Source organism: Lissotriton helveticus, chromosome 10 (genome assembly GCF_964261635.1).
Source record: "Lissotriton helveticus chromosome 10, aLisHel1.1, whole genome shotgun sequence".
In the NCBI taxonomy this organism is placed as follows: Eukaryota; Metazoa; Chordata; class Amphibia; order Caudata; family Salamandridae; genus Lissotriton; species Lissotriton helveticus.
This window is the reverse complement of record NC_136071.1, coordinates 272,562,049-272,578,459: the sequence shown is the minus strand read 5'-3', so window position 1 is coordinate 272,578,459 and position 16,411 is coordinate 272,562,049.

The following is a 16,411-nucleotide window of genomic DNA, read 5'->3' as shown; positions in this document are numbered from 1 at the left end:
ATCAGCAGTTTTAGTTACTTGAGCTAACTATAAAGTACGCCCCCACAAATAACTGTTTATGATTTCACTTATTACATCACTCACGACATGGTCAGTGACATTACTGATGACACCACTGATTACATCTTCCACTGAACCACTCACATACCCACTCATACCCACATAGAATGTCTCATACACCCACTCCCACACAGCCACTCATACACCCATTCATGAGCCCATGTAAGCACTCACACACCCACTCACTGATCGATAGAGTCACTCATATATCCACTCACCCATAAAGCTAATCACTCAATCACTAACTCATCCATACAGCCACTCATGCACCCACCCAATCAATTACCAATACAGCCACTCACACATCCAGTCATACAGGCATACAGACACTTACACACCCACTCCTATACCCATACAGCCACTCTCACACTGAGTCAATCACTCATACAGCTACACACACACCTATACCCTCACCCAGAGAGTCACCCACACGTCACTCACTCACCCTTACAGTTACTCACAAACCCACTCACTTAATAGTACATATACTAATACAAACTCACTCACCTATACAGTCACTGACACAAGCACACACTCACCTATACAACCAATGTCACATTTACTCACTCACACATACAGTCCCTCACACACCCAGTCACTCACCCATGCAGCCACTAACACACTCTATCACTCAGCTATACAGCCTCTAACATATCCACTCACTCACCCATACACCACTGACACATCCACTCACTTACCCGCACAGCCACACACAGTCACTCACTCACCCAGACAGCCACTTGCACACCACCCACACAGCAATACAGCCACTCACTCACCCATACAACCACTCAAACATCCACAGAGCCACTCAGACACCTACTCACACATGGATACACACAGTCACACAGCCACTCATATAACGTGTTACAAATAGTATCACTCATTAGTAGTACACAAAGTTTTCTAATTTAACATTTACAGTATCTTACTATATATCTTTAACACTCTGAAACTTTTAGAAAACACTCACAGTCACTGAATGACATCATGAGTGATGTCCTTTGAGATGTCATCAATGGTGTCTCTGACCATTTCTTGATTGATGAATACTGATGTTTGTGGTTCCTGTAGCAGTGTCCAGTGTTTATGAGGGAAACAAATTGCACATGTGTGCAATATATGACACCACGCACATGGGAGAATCCTGCAATATCTAAGAACCCTTGCTGGTACTCCTTTTGCTGTTCATTAGTTTAGGGAAGTGCAGAAATTGTGGGGTCAGTTAGTGTCGTGTATTTCTATAGGTTCTGAATCAGTCCCCCTATTCCTGACCCTATTCTGGTTAAACTAACTATCAAGTTAACTAACAGTCAGCCCATGAGGCAAGAAAACCCCCATGATGCAGATACCGTTATCTGACGCAGTCACACTACGGCACAGGAACGTGTTATCTGATTAGGTCATAACGCTTGAGATCTAATTAGACAAGCGACATTCCTCCAGCCCCTGATAAGGCATACGACGTTCTCATAACAAATCAAACCTATGACAACCTGGATAATCCGTGCGGCCATTGTTTTGATTTCACAGAGAACTTTAGTAAAGAATGTGCTAACGAGCAAGTCGTATGACATCTTTATTGACGTATCTATGTCCATCCTTACGTCAATCTCGGCACCTTTAAGGTATAAATATTGCCGACCTTGCCCTATGCAAACACACGCGTGGTGAAAAGACGGAGCAGCCATACTTGCCGAAGCCGAGAGCAGAAGCAGACCCCGCTGGCAGCAGCCCCGCCTTCCTGACGCGCTGAGAGACGCGCTGCTATCTCAAGCCGAGAGACCCAGCACCGGCGCTTTCGGGCAGCCCTCGCAGGCAGCCTGGAATATCGAGAGCAGAGAAAGAGATACCATTCCTCATTCATCCTAACTTCCAGGTACAGAACTGAATAACCCCTCACAGAGAATTCTTTAGTTATTCACTTGGCAAAAACAAACTTAACTTAAACTGTAACTTTCTATTCCCGCCCACGCATTAGACTTAGGTCAGGTACACGGGGTACGCGTATTTAGAAACACCAGCTGAGTACGTTTAGTCAAATGTATATGTGTATGTAAATATATTTTAATCATTTTAAACATCATATGGCTCAGAAACCATATCAATGTTTTTACAGTATTATTTTATACTATTGCTTTTAATGTATGAACTTTACTTAACTATAAGTATTGCAATAATATCGATCCATTTCTCATGTATGAGAAAAGAGACTGATCAATAAATAACATCTTTTATTGAACACGCCCGTCTCTTCCTTTTCTCTACATTCTGATGAGACTAAGAATGCACGTACTGACTGAGTAAAATAATTGCCTTGTGCTCACACGACTCTCGAGATTGACTCTTGATTAGGAGAGAGCAAAGTTGTCATGTTCTATGGTTGTCAGAAACTAAATCCCTTCTTGTCTAATCAGGGGAGTTAATTCCTTCCTTGAACATTCGAGAAAGTTTCTAGCGAACTCTGAGCTTAGCTGGCAAACCCAAAAATTAAGTCTAGTATCGACAGTAGTAGACCTAGTTAACGTCTGGTCTAGGCCTTTACTGCTGTAGGTACTATTCCAATGCGCAGAGCCTATTGGGAAAATAGGAGCTACACTACATGGCGCCCAACGTGTTTGGAAAGGGCGATAAAACTAACGTAAGACATTTAGAGTAACTCAGTCGTGCTTTCTCACTCAGACCCCTTTTCCCAAATACTCCAAAGACGTCTGCAGTGGGTGAAAGGTTATATCCTCCAAAACCTCGCAGGAGGGAACTCCTATGTATGGTTCTTGGTCAAGTCAACGTTGAAGGATAAACAGTTCCAAAATATTGTGCATCTAATCTTTGTTCCATAAAGAAACCTGATCTGCAAACAAACATAATACCATCCTGTCAGTAAAATGTCAGACAACGAGGATGAAAGAGAGGCAGTTAGATTAGCAACTGAAATTGCAGATGCTGATGCTACCATGCAAACCGGCAAGACCCGAATATAACACTCATTCCGGTCATTAAAAGGAGATCTATAACCTTAAAACTTATAGAAAATGGACTGACACCTAGAGGTGGCACAGTCATATTCGTAATTGAGGCACACGAATATCGGCAGACAGAGGGATACTATTCATGGATACATTTTCCGGCAGCAAATGCTGTAACAAAGTACTTCCACTATTACAAAGTAGAGGAACCTCCTGAAACATACACTCCTTTCGAGGAGGTGGAAGTACCACTCAAATTCCAAGAGCATTTGCTCTTATTTGATGGCGCCCTAAAACATAACAATCACATTACAAGGCTCGGTCCTTTAGGAAGACCAGGAGCAACGTGGCCGGTCTTAGCCGGATACACACCACATCCAGACATCGAAAGAATGCCTGCAGCAGAGCTGTTAATACAGCGAAAACAACTACTAAAAATTCATAGACAATTAGTTCAGTATGTAATGCGGACTTCAACAATTCAGCCAGCGATTAAACTTCCACAGCTGACCCCTCACCAGGGGAACACAAATAAAATTACACCACAGAACATCCAATCCTGCCTAGGTAAAGTTCCAGCTAAACGGGAACAGATACCATTCTGGTTGGCACAGAAAATTACCCAAATAGAGGCGGTGTTTCCTGACACCACCCCATTAGAAAAACACAGGATTCTGACTATATGTCTCCCAATGGGAATCGCACCACACATTGAGGACTGTGACACTTGGGGTACAGTCTTTGCTTCCATCTACACAAAAACGCACGGTGTTCCATCCATTTCGGTAATACCAGATGTGCTAAAACAAATTCAAGATGAATACGGTCCAGAACCTGCTTTAACTCTTGGTATGAAATTACTAAAAGACTTCAAGCAGGTCTCGGCTATATTATTAGCCAACATAAAAGGTGAAGCAGCAAATGTGGCGATCCGCCAGAGGTTAAAAGAGACAGATATAGCAGACCAACCAGCTGAAATTGCCAGAATCATAGAAAAATCCTATGAAGAACTAGGCAGAGATAGTCTAGGTGGAATACCAGTAAAACCGCAACTGACTACAAGTCCAGAAAAAATATTTTTTAATAATAATAATTCACCAAAAAAGAACTGGGATGGAAACAAACAATCCAATCCTAAAGAAAAGAAATTCCAGTCCCGAGGAAGGTCTCCTAGGCGAAGAGAGAAATCTCCAAACCAAAGACAGAGGTCACCGCAGAGTGACCCATCGGGGAATAGATATAACCTTAGAAATAGGGATAATATTAAAAAACCTGATAGATATCAAGACATTGATACACGTCCCTTTCAATCTTTTCAGAATTCCTCGCAGAAATCGGAAAGAAGAGGACGATCAGAAGAGCACGCCAAGTCCAAAGACAAGGAACCTGCTCAACAAAAAAAGAAATGACAATTTCCAAAAAAGAAGGTAGCCAGTATCAAGGTAGTTAACAATGCCGAGAATACTGAGGACACAACTGAAAAACGGAGAGTGGGCTCAGACAATGCTAGACAGCGCAGCAGAGGTGAGCATAGCTCGCAAAGTCCTTATGAATCATCTGGAGACAGTGGACACGAATGAATACCTTCAAGTGGAAACTGCAGACACCAGAGTTAGCAAGCCCCACAAGATATACGAGATAACATTACGTATAGAGGGAGATAAGACTAGGAAAATTAGGGGACTATTTTGGGATAACCTCTCAAAGGGTTATGACATCCTTCTAGCTGAAAAAGACTGGCCACCAGAGTTTGTCAGGGAGTGCCCTCATGGCGAAGAAGTAATTATGCCTGCCTTCTCGAATCAAATTCCGATTCATAAAAAATACACACTTGCTAGAAAGTGGGCAGTGGCCTTAGCACCTGCTTTATATAAAAATCATGTAGGATGGGATGAGGACTCCCCTCCTCACAAAATCCAGTTAAAATCACAACCTACTGCACAAAGGCAGTACCCAATTAAGCAAGAAGCTAAAAAACAAGTAAATGAAATACTAGATCAGCTAGAATACCAGGGGGTGATTGAAACTTGCACCTCACAAATGAACAATCCTTTGTTTCCGGTCTCCAAACCAGACAACTCATATCGTCTAGTTTTGGATTACCGACACCTTAACACATGTTGCAAAACCTTTGCAGTGCAAAACTCACACAGTGCTGCACTAATGAATAACATAGTGCGCAAAAAATACAAAACAACCCTGGACATCTCCAATGGATTCTTTTGTCAAAACATAGCACCAGAGAGCAGATATTTAACTGCATTCTCAGTAAATGGCACTCAAAAACAATTCTGTCGGTTAGCCCAGGGGTACAAGAACAGCCCGGGGGTATTCTCAGCGAGAGTAACAGAATTACTACAACTATATGATGATGAAGCATTATCTTATGTCGATGACATTTACTTAACAGATGATGACTTGGAGACTCACTTGAAAAGGGTGAACACCATAATACTTGGGTTCGCTGCAGAGGGTTACAAATTCAACTTCAAAAAGTCCAGAATTGCCCATCTGACAGTCCTATTCTTAGGATATGAGTTATCAAGTGAAGGCAAAAGCCTGGCAGACAATTTCCTAGAGAAATGTGCCGTAATCCAAGCCCCTAAAACACTAAAAAACCTACAGTCAATTCTAGGCTTCCTAAATTTCGGAAGAACATACATTGCAAATTACGCAGAAAGGGTCAAACCCCTTTATGATCTAATTAAACCAGACTTTAAAAGATCCAATTGGACTCAAACACACACAGAAATTTTGAGATCCTTACAAACAGACATGCTAATTAAAACAAAATTAGAAACACGTGATAACACACGCAACCTTGTGATCCGAGTCATCCCAGGGAGATGCGGATTCACATACCTGACCTCTAATGAGGGAGAAAAGGTACCAATTGCATTTAAATCACACTTGTACACAAAAGCTGAACAGAAATTCAGTAATACAGGAAAAATCATTCGTGCAGTTCAAACCGCAATAGCTAGAGAAAAAGAACAGCAGAATCAGCCTTTGAGGCACTAACAACACCTTGTAATTTACCAACAACAACATTGAATCCGGAATGGATACAATGGGTGAATTCAATCACAACGGACAAAGTATACTACTACTTTGATCCAGAACTAGAAGAATTAAAAAATCTAAAATATGAAAAGACGTATCCTCTGCCAATCGACATTCTGCCTCTACGACATTACGCCTGTGTAATCTATACAGACGGACATGCTCAACCCTCCGTTTGGGGAGAACATGCATACAATCCCACATGTGAGATTACAAAAGAAGTGTGGCGCGGAGGTAAACTAAGACCTCTATTAACAAAATCACACTCAGTAGAAACTAATTCAGAACTACAAACTGAAATATTAGCATTAAAAATGGTGCTGGATAATGCGGATCGCGAATTCCCGACACTTATAGTGTCAGATTCATATTACTGCGTCAAAGCATATAACAAGGATTTGCAGACATGGATTCAGAACGGTTACAAAGATGACACAGATGCACCAATAAAGCAGAAACTGCTCTGGAAACAAGTAGCTCTTTTGAAAAAAGAACTACCAAAGACTCACGTGACTCACTCACTGAGTCATCAACGTGATGGCGTTCACGTTGTGGGGAATTCATTGGCTGAAGCAGCCGCAGCGGCAGCCACTAAACCGGCTCCCGTAGATCGAAAAAAGCGTACATTAAAATACATCGACGGTGAAACATTGCTGGCGGTGAAAACGTCATCAAACGGCGACTGCTCAGCACTACCGATCAACTATCCACTCAATTATACATACATAATCGATGCAAACTCCGTCCCTTTTGCTCGAATCCCTGGAGTGGGGGATAGAGTGATTCCAAACATGGACAGGAGAAACTTGTTAATCACAGACGCGCACATGGGCGAGGGTCTCAGACACCTTAAATTAAAAGATTCTCTGGAAGAATTACAATCACGGTACTGGTGGCCAGGCATGAGCCTGCACTACACCATGTTTGTAAAAAACTGCCCAAACTGCAACAGAGATCGCAGTGGGGAGAGAAGCAGTTTAATACCTCGTCGTATCAAGGCAGATAATATTACCAGCAAAAAGAATGGCTTGCGATTAACATATACAGGCTAGTTTCCACTTATAATGTAGATCCTCAGCACTCGGCTGACGTCCGGACTGTTATACAAAGATTTGCGAGTCTAAATGGCATATACGCTAAGAGCATGCTACGTTCGACCATTGTTTTCACTCAGGCAATCCAGCCTGGGGGGGAAACATGGCCAAATGAGCACAGCCCAGCGGGAATCTTCTCACTTCCTTCCTGAGGGTACTGGATGGTGTAAAGAAAAAACCAAGGCAGAAAGCAATCTATAATGGAAAGGATATTAGGTTCGGGAGCTGGGTGGGTCAAACATCTAATAAGTGTCCAACGTAGTCTAAATAACTTGCCAAGAAATTCTCTGAAGGGATTCAGTCTGTACGAATTATTATTCGGAACTAGGATGTTGATCTCTGACCTTGATAGTCAGACTTCAGTGGTAATAGAAAAAACCTTTGATGTCAAAGACCGTTTGGCTATTTTACAGGACTTAAACAAAACAAGAAAAGACCTGAGCAACATACAGTTGAAACAACAGCCAACAACCACTGAAGAATCACCACCTGTCCCAGCAAGACCTGTCTGGATTCCAAAAGTCGGGGATCTAGTCAGGGAAAAGATCGCGGTAAAGAAGGAATTTGGGCCTTCTTACAGAAAAGCAGTTCCTGTCTTGTCTGTCAACGGGACAAGATCAGTTGTACTACCGCCACTTGCTGGTAAAAAGGAGAACCGAGGTGTATCCATCGACCTGGTAAAACCACAACATGTGGCCGATAACAAACAGTAGGCCAAGTGGACTCCCAATAAGTAGCAGAACACCAAGGTTTGCTACCAGTACAGAGGTCCTAACAAAAAGGCTCATCACATTCGAAACGCCTAAAGAAGAACAAGAAGGACTATGCAACAATGCAATAGAACTCAGACCTCTGAAAACCCAAATAAAGACATTTAGCAGAGACACACCAATCTACAATGAAGTGCCGAGTGACAATGCAAAAAACAGAAATCCTAAACCAATTGGAACAATTGACAGAACTGCATCCGGTTACTTCATCAACTTCGATGATTCCTCTGACGGCTTCAGTGAATCAAAGACACAGCCATCATCAAAATCCTTTAAAGACAAAGCTAAGGAACTTTTGAAACATCTGAAAGAAACATATCTTGTTTCTCCATGGATTGAATTTTGGGTGGGTTTTGGTGCATTTATCCTCATACTTTGGCTCATCATGGTATTTACTTTGGGACGCTTCATTGAGGGAAAATATGCTAAAATGGACACAGCAAGTCAGAACATCAACTTGATCCTCAAACCACACACATCTTCACACGTCGAGAAAAGAGAACTTTCTTCAGAACTTTCTTCAGCCAACTTCACAGCCAATCCTATACCTGGTGGGGTAGCCTGGGACAACACTGACTATGAAATTTATGGTCCGGTCGAGATCCTGAAATATCCACACCAAATCAAGATCTCCTTGAGTGACTTTGCAAAACCAAACTCATTTGCTGATGATTGGGACTTCGAAAGTATTAACAACATGATGTCTGACTTAGTAATGTCTGCTAAATTTACAAAACATGATTATTTGCAAGGTTCTACAAATTATGATAGTATGTATTGCTATAACCATTATGGTAACCATTTTTTGCATAAATCTGCACAACCTAGAAATGTTTTAAATTATAATCAATGGGAACATTGTGCTACACCTCCAAAAGGGAGCTCTAGAACCGTGTATGACAAATATTCATATTTTTCAGGTTTTAACACAAGTAATGCTGAAACATTTTATTTTAAATTGTCAAACAAGACAGGGATGAAAACCATGATAACCAACACAAAATTGATATATTCAGATTCATTCTTTGAAAAAATGAATACTTTTGGATTTGATTATTGGGACAAAAATGTTGATTTGAAAAGTGTTTGGGGTACAAAAGAATGGCAAGTACAGGGTATAGAAGCTTTGTTTAGAGCCTGCATGATCCCAGAACAAATGATATTTTTAAATGACACTGTTCAACAAACCACCTGTCTTGGTTTTGCCAAAATCAAAGATTTAAATAAACCGTCTATTCCAAAGCCAACAATGTTTAGCAATAGCTCTGATACAGATGAAGAGATAGACGTAAACCATGTACTAAACCAAAACAGAACACATCCTGATTGGAAACAATGGTTGATCTGGCCCACAGATACAAATTACTGTCAAGATAGATTCCTGAATAAAACACAGGGTTTCAAAATGACCAGGCCAGACCCTAGATATCCCCAAAGACATCACCCAGGGATAATAACAACCTACAGTGTGGGCAAATTATGCCTTCAATGGCTACAGACTTCCACACTGCCTGAAATTAAGCAACACCTAACTTTACTTACTGATGGTGCTGACTTGCGTGATTTCATAATGGGACCACGCAAACAGCGTCAAAAGCGTTTCATAGCAGCCTCTGTATATGCAGCATACAATGAGGCCTGGAAGGTTAATCAAATTGAAACAGCAGAGAGAATACGGGAAATTGACCGTATTAATTTGGAAAAATCACTTTCTGTAGTGGACAATGGGTTAATGACTTTGTCCTCCAGAATTTTTTCATTGGACAGCATTGTGTCTTCAGCAATCGATATATTATCGCAAGACTTACTGTTATTACAACATGGTCAGTCACAATTGCGTTCTATTGTACAGCTTGGCTGGACGTTACAAAATCTGCATTCAGGCTATGTGCCTTGGCGTCTAATCAACACAACGTCACTATTCCAAATCTTTAACCTTACTGATAGACAAATTGGTATGGCGCAAAAGGGTGCTGATTATACAATCTTGAGCATTGAAAAACTAGAAAGATTACCAATGACAATGTCAGAACGACCTGTCAGCGAATGGATAATCCACGGAATCATAAATATTCCAATCTCAACCTTCAGGTTTCAATACTGCCAAAAATATATACAGGTTGGCATGTACGAGAAATTGGGAAAGGGGTACCTTAAAACAACTTGGAACCTGCCCTATTCACATGCATGTATCAGTAATAAAGGACAGAAAGTGTTCCTTAGTGGCAACAATTGTGCTATGTCACTAAGCGGCACGCTTCTGTGTAACGGTATTAGTTTGCACGGAGCCTGTGAAGGGAATTCATACAACCTTTCATGTCACCAGCAAGGCGCACCTGCAACTGAAATAGAACCATTCTTTCAAAGACTCTATAATGGGAGTTACATTCTTATTGTAGACCGCAAATGTTGTAGTCTTATGCCCGGGACTCCTTATCTAGTCACTACGACTGCGAAGGTCAAGTGCTGTGGACGTTCTTTATTCCCCAGCTCCTTTCCAGACAGGGAGGCAAGGGCATGGCCCAGTTTGAAAATTACTTCTATTCGAATAGATACTTTAAGCAGAATGAAAACAGTGCTTCTTCAGACACCTACAAGGCTCACGTCATCAAAAGAAACGTATGATCTACAAGTCGCAAGGACGACTGCAGAGATACATACATTATTATCAACTAATCCCCCCGTACATTTCGCGGAAATCCTGAGCGAAATCTTAAATATTTCTGATACCAATGGGATCTCAGGGGTATTTAAGAAAGTATTTTCGATGGCATTAACACCATTCAAAGCCATACTGGGTATTTTTCCAGATTTCGTCCATTCGATTTTTGGCGGACTTCCCCTGATCCTGGGACTAATTGCAGGAATCCTATTCCTAGTCCTTATTTTTCGTTATGGCAACCCATGTCACAGATCAAACTCTCGCGACAATGGAAGATACGATCCTAGCCATTGGATACCGGGACCGGATATCAAAAATCCTGGGACTCTCCCGGCTTAGAGACCTAAACATGACTTGGTTTCTATCATTTCGACCAATGTGGCAAAGGTGTGTTTTACCTGTACTAAGGTGTCTGCTATGCGGAGAAGAATGCGTGTTAGACACCTGTCTGACGCTACAATCGGATGCGCCAGTGGATGCAGATACACTGTTGGTTCCTACCAAGGTTCACGCTTTGTGCTGCCCTCAAAGGCTGCCAATCCTGATGACGGCATTCCTGGAATCTTCACCACTGCGATTGAAGAGTAGTGAAGTTCAAGATGAAAGCAGCATCGAACAGGTACGACCTTCTGTCAGCAATGCGAATCAGAATGTCAATGGAGACAATCATGCGCACGAATGCATGGTTACCCCTATTTCCGACTTAGTGGAACTTTCCCATGAAGCTGTTGACAGTTTTTTCGAAAGCCTGAATGATATGATGTTCTCTCCAGAACAGAAATAGAGACTTTTGAGTAAACTCGCACACGGCGTTCCCTGAATTCGGCCTTCAACTTTAAAAATAAAGTCACATGAACAATTTCACTCCAGCTCACGGACAGCAATATTTTTCAGCAAGCCCCTTAAAATATTTTTCTACATATTTTTCCCCGGGACACTGATCTTCTGCTTAAAGTAAGAAACTATTCCTAGAGAACTAAAATTTCTATTTTTAGATACTTTATAGACTTTAGCTGCTCGCTGGTATGTTCACAAATATTTTATTATGTGATGAAATGGTCTCGAACTTCCTTTCTGTATAGCCATATTAAGAGCCATTTCATGTGTATTTCTCATATACCAATAAGCAATAATGCATAACAATGCGTGTTTAATTTTGCATTTAATTCATAGCTTAAGTGCATACAATATATATGACTGCAATTTTTCAGTATATTTGAAAATTTCGAAATGCATTTATGTATTTTGGGGTGGTAAGGTATACACTATACTCTATAGTATGTTGTACTATGTTATACTATGCATAGATTAGTAGATATGACCATAGTTAGCGTGGAGTGGGTGTCGTGTTTTTCTATAGGTTCTGAATCAGTCCCCCTATTCCTGACCCTATTCTGGTTAAACTAACTATCAAGTTAACTAACAGTCAGCCCATGAGGCAAGAAAACCCCCATGATGCAGATACCGTTATCTGACGCAGTCACACTACGGCACAGGAACGTGTTATCTGATTAGGTCATAACGCTTGAGATCTAATTAGACAAGCGACATTCCTCCAGCCCCTGATAAGGCATACGACGTTCTCATAACAAATCAAACCTATGACAACCTGGATAATCCGTGCGGCCATTGTTTTGATTTCACAGAGAACTTTAGTAAAGAATGTGCTAACGAGCAAGTCGTATGACATCTTTATTGACGTATCTATGTCCATCCTTACGTCAATCTCGGCACCTTTAAGGTATAAATATTGCCGACCTTGCCCTATGCAAACACACGCGTGGTGACAAGACGGAGCAGCCATACTTGCCGAAGCCGAGAGCAGAAGCAGACCCCGCTGGCAGCAGCCCCGCCTTCCTGACGCGCTGAGAGACGCGCTGCTATCTCAAGCCGAGAGACCCAGCACCGGCGCTTTCGGGCAGCCCTCGCAGGCAGCCTGGAATATCGAGAGCAGAGAAAGAGATACCATTCCTCATTCATCCTAACTTCCAGGTACAGAACTGAATAACCCCTCACAGAGAATTCTTTAGTTATTCACTTGGCAAAAACAAACTTAACTTAAACTGTAACTTTCTATTCCCGCCCACGCATTAGACTTAGGTCAGGTACACGGGGTAGGCGTATTTAGAAACACCAGCTGAGTACGTTTAGTCAAATGTATATGTGTATGTAAATATATTTTAATCATTTTAAACATCATATGGCTCAGAAACCATATCAATGTTTTTACAGTATTAATTTATACTATTGCTTTTAATGTATGCACTTTACTTAACTATAAGTATTGCAATAATATCGATCCATTTCTCATGTATGAGAAAAGAGACTGATCAATAAATAACATCTTTTATTGAACACGCCCGTCTCTTCCTTTTCTCTACATTCTGATGAGACTAAGAATGCACGTACTGACTGAGTAAAATAATTGCCTTGTGCTCACACGACTCTCGAGATTGACTCTTGATTAGGGGAGAGCAAAGTTGTCATGTTCTATGGTTGTCAGAAACTAAATCCCTTCTTGTCTAATCAGGGGAGTTAATTCCTTCCTTGAACATTCGAGAAAGTTTCTAGCGAACTCTGAGCTTAGCTGGCAAACCCAAAAAAAAGTCTAGTATCGACAGTAGTAGACCTAGTTAACGTCTGGTCTAGGCCTTTACTGCTGTAGGTACTATTCCAATGCGCAGAGCCTATTGGGAAAATAGGAGCTACACTACATTAGATTATGGCATCCAAGACAGATGGTAGAAAAGCAGATATTGCTCCCTGTGATATAACTGACAATCTTGCTGCTGTAGATTGGAATGATCCACAGGCCAAGATGTGTAGAATAGTCATCAATTTTACATGTGCATGAATGGTATGGGTCCTTGTAGCTGCTTCCGAAAATGTGGCCCAGTCTATTGCAACAAGTCCATGATGGACTCCATCTTCAACCTGTAAAACTGTATGACCTCTTCCTCCCTGAGGTCAATGAGGGATATGTATTGGCTGAATAAACATTCCTTCCTCCTTCGCTGCCTATATGTTGGTGGTGGTGGCGGTCTCCTCACTATTCCTATTTGCACAATGATGACCTCCATTGCGTAGTTGAGCTTGCCAAAGTGTTTTCTGATGTTCAGGTTTTAATACCACAGCCACACCATCATTTCCTATGCTTGGTTTGCCGAAGAGCGGCAATTCGGGTGCATTGCAGGCTTTTCGCTGCACTTCTAGAAAATGCGTAATGCAGTGCTCAAGCCATAAATAACACTGCATTACAGTTGCATCAGATTTAGCAGGGAACGTCTTCATTTCATATAATAAATCTTGTGTGACTCCGCTGTTTTTGGAGCATATTTTGCCACATGCAACACTTACAAAACAATGCATTTTGAAAGTGCATTGTTTTGTAATTATGACTTACGGCTTGCGCCACTGTTGTATCACAATTTGTGACATAACACCTGGGCAAGCCATCCACCAGTCCTCTGGCTGCATCTGTCCCCTCCTCTGCCCCAATCCATGGCATAACAAAAGGTTACATCATTAAGGGGCATACGCATCAACGAAAATACCGATCCCCAACGGGCCTATTCGCAGAATCTGCCCTTTTGCGACTGGTATTTATGCATTTGTGATGCATCAACCCAAATGCAAATTCGCAATTTAGGTAATCGCAAAATTTGTGATTACTTACATTGTAAATGCATTTAGGGAATCGCAAATTGCGATTCCCTAAATGCAATGCATGATGTAATTTTAAATTGTGATTTCCCAATTAGGGATCGCAAATTACCATCAGTTTAAAGTTGATGGTAATTTGCGAAAAATTTGAGAAATGCATCAAAGTGCATTTTTCAAGGTTCCATGTTACACACATAAACATGCCCTTGGGGCATGTGTGTGCACAACATGTGGTCACATGGCAATTTCAGAGGTGCATCAGGGTGTTCTTTTGGCACCCTTGTACCCTTGAAATTGCATGCACGATTTGTGAGCACCTATTTGGTACTCGCAAAATGCACATGCAATTCCCATTCATTCCTAAGGGCCTCTAGGCCCATAGGAATGAATCGGAAGCTATTCCTTAATTGCAAATCGCAATTTTTGAGTCGCAATTAAGAAAATTGTAGGAATAGCAATTTATTTTGCGATTCCTCCATGCAAGGGAATTGTGATTCCTAAATTGCGATTCCTAAAAAATCGCAATTTAGGAATCACAATTCCTTCCTTTGATTCATGTGGCCCTTAGTCTCGAATTAGTCTCTTTGTAAAACACTCAGGGGCTTATTTACAAGCCACTTGCGCCGCTTTTGCGTCACTTTTAGCATGGGAAAAGTAACGCAAAAGTGGCGCAAGGGGCTTGTAAATAAGCCCCTCAATCCCTGCTTGAGCCGGCACTGGGAGGATGGATTGCTCGCTTTTCCTTTCCAGAATTAATACTCTGGATTTGCAGAACGCAGAAGATGTCAGTGAGGAGTGTTTAACTCGCTAAACTATCTAGCTCTGCCTGAATATTCAGCATTTAAAAGGCAGCCTGACATATTTGTTGAGTACTAAACAAGAGTGGCAGTCTGTTGCGGACTAACACTGGAACGCTCCTCATAACTGAACTGCATTGTAGTGTTGAGCCAGGTTGAACGTTACAAAATATGTAGGTTTTTTTTCTGTAGAAATGTCTAGGATTTACCGTTCTATCAATATCCTTCCATGCTCAAAGTCACGCAGAAATAAATGGAAGAAAGTGTATAATGTCGATTTCGTAAAAATACACGTTATTGATTACATAATTTCCTTCAAGTTGTAAGTCTTTGGCGTAGTTGCTTAATCTCAATAAAAACACATACTACCCATCAATAAATGCAATGCATGATGTAATTTTAAATTGTGATTTCCAAATTAGGTATTGCAAATTACCATCAGTTTAAAATTGATGGTAATTTGCGAAAAATTTGAGAAATGCATCAAAGTGCATTTTTCAAAGTTCCATGTTACACACACACACATGCCCTTGAGGCATGTGTGTGTGCACAACATGTGGTCTCATGGCAATTTCAGGGGTGCATCAGGGTGTTCTTTTGGCACCCTTGCACCTTTGAAATTGCATGCGCGATTTGTGAGCACCTATTCTGTACTCCCAAATTCCACATGCAATTCCCATTCATTCCTAAGGGCCTCTAGGCCCATAGGAATGAATCAGAAGCTATTCCTTAATTGCAAATCGCAATTTTCGAGTCGCAATTAAGAAAAGTGTAGGAATAGCAATTTATTTTGCGATTCCTCCACGCATAGGGAATTGGGATTCCTAAATTGCGATTCCTAAAAAATCGCAATTTAGGAATCACAATTCCTTCCTTTGATTCATGTGGCCCTTAGTCTCGAATTAGTCTCTTTGTAAAACACTCAGGGGCTTATTTACAAGCCCCTTGCGCACCTTTTGAGTCACTTTCAACATGGGAAAAGTAACGCAAAAGTGGCGCAAGGGGCTTGTAAATAAGCCCCTCAATTCCTGCTTGAGCCGGCACTGGGAGGATGGATTGCTCGCTTTTCCTTTCCAGAATTAATACTCTGGATTTGCAGAACACTGCAGATGTCAGTGAGGAGCGTTTAACTCGCTAAACTATCTAGCTCTGCCTGAATATTCAGCATTTAAAAGGCAGTCTGGCATATTTGTTGAGTACTAAACAAGAGTGGCAGTCTGTTGCGAACTAACACTGGAACGCTCCTCATAACTGAACTGCATTGTAGTGTTGAGCCAGGTTGAACGTTATAAAATATGTAGGTTTTTTTCTGTAGAAATGTCTAGGATTTATAAAA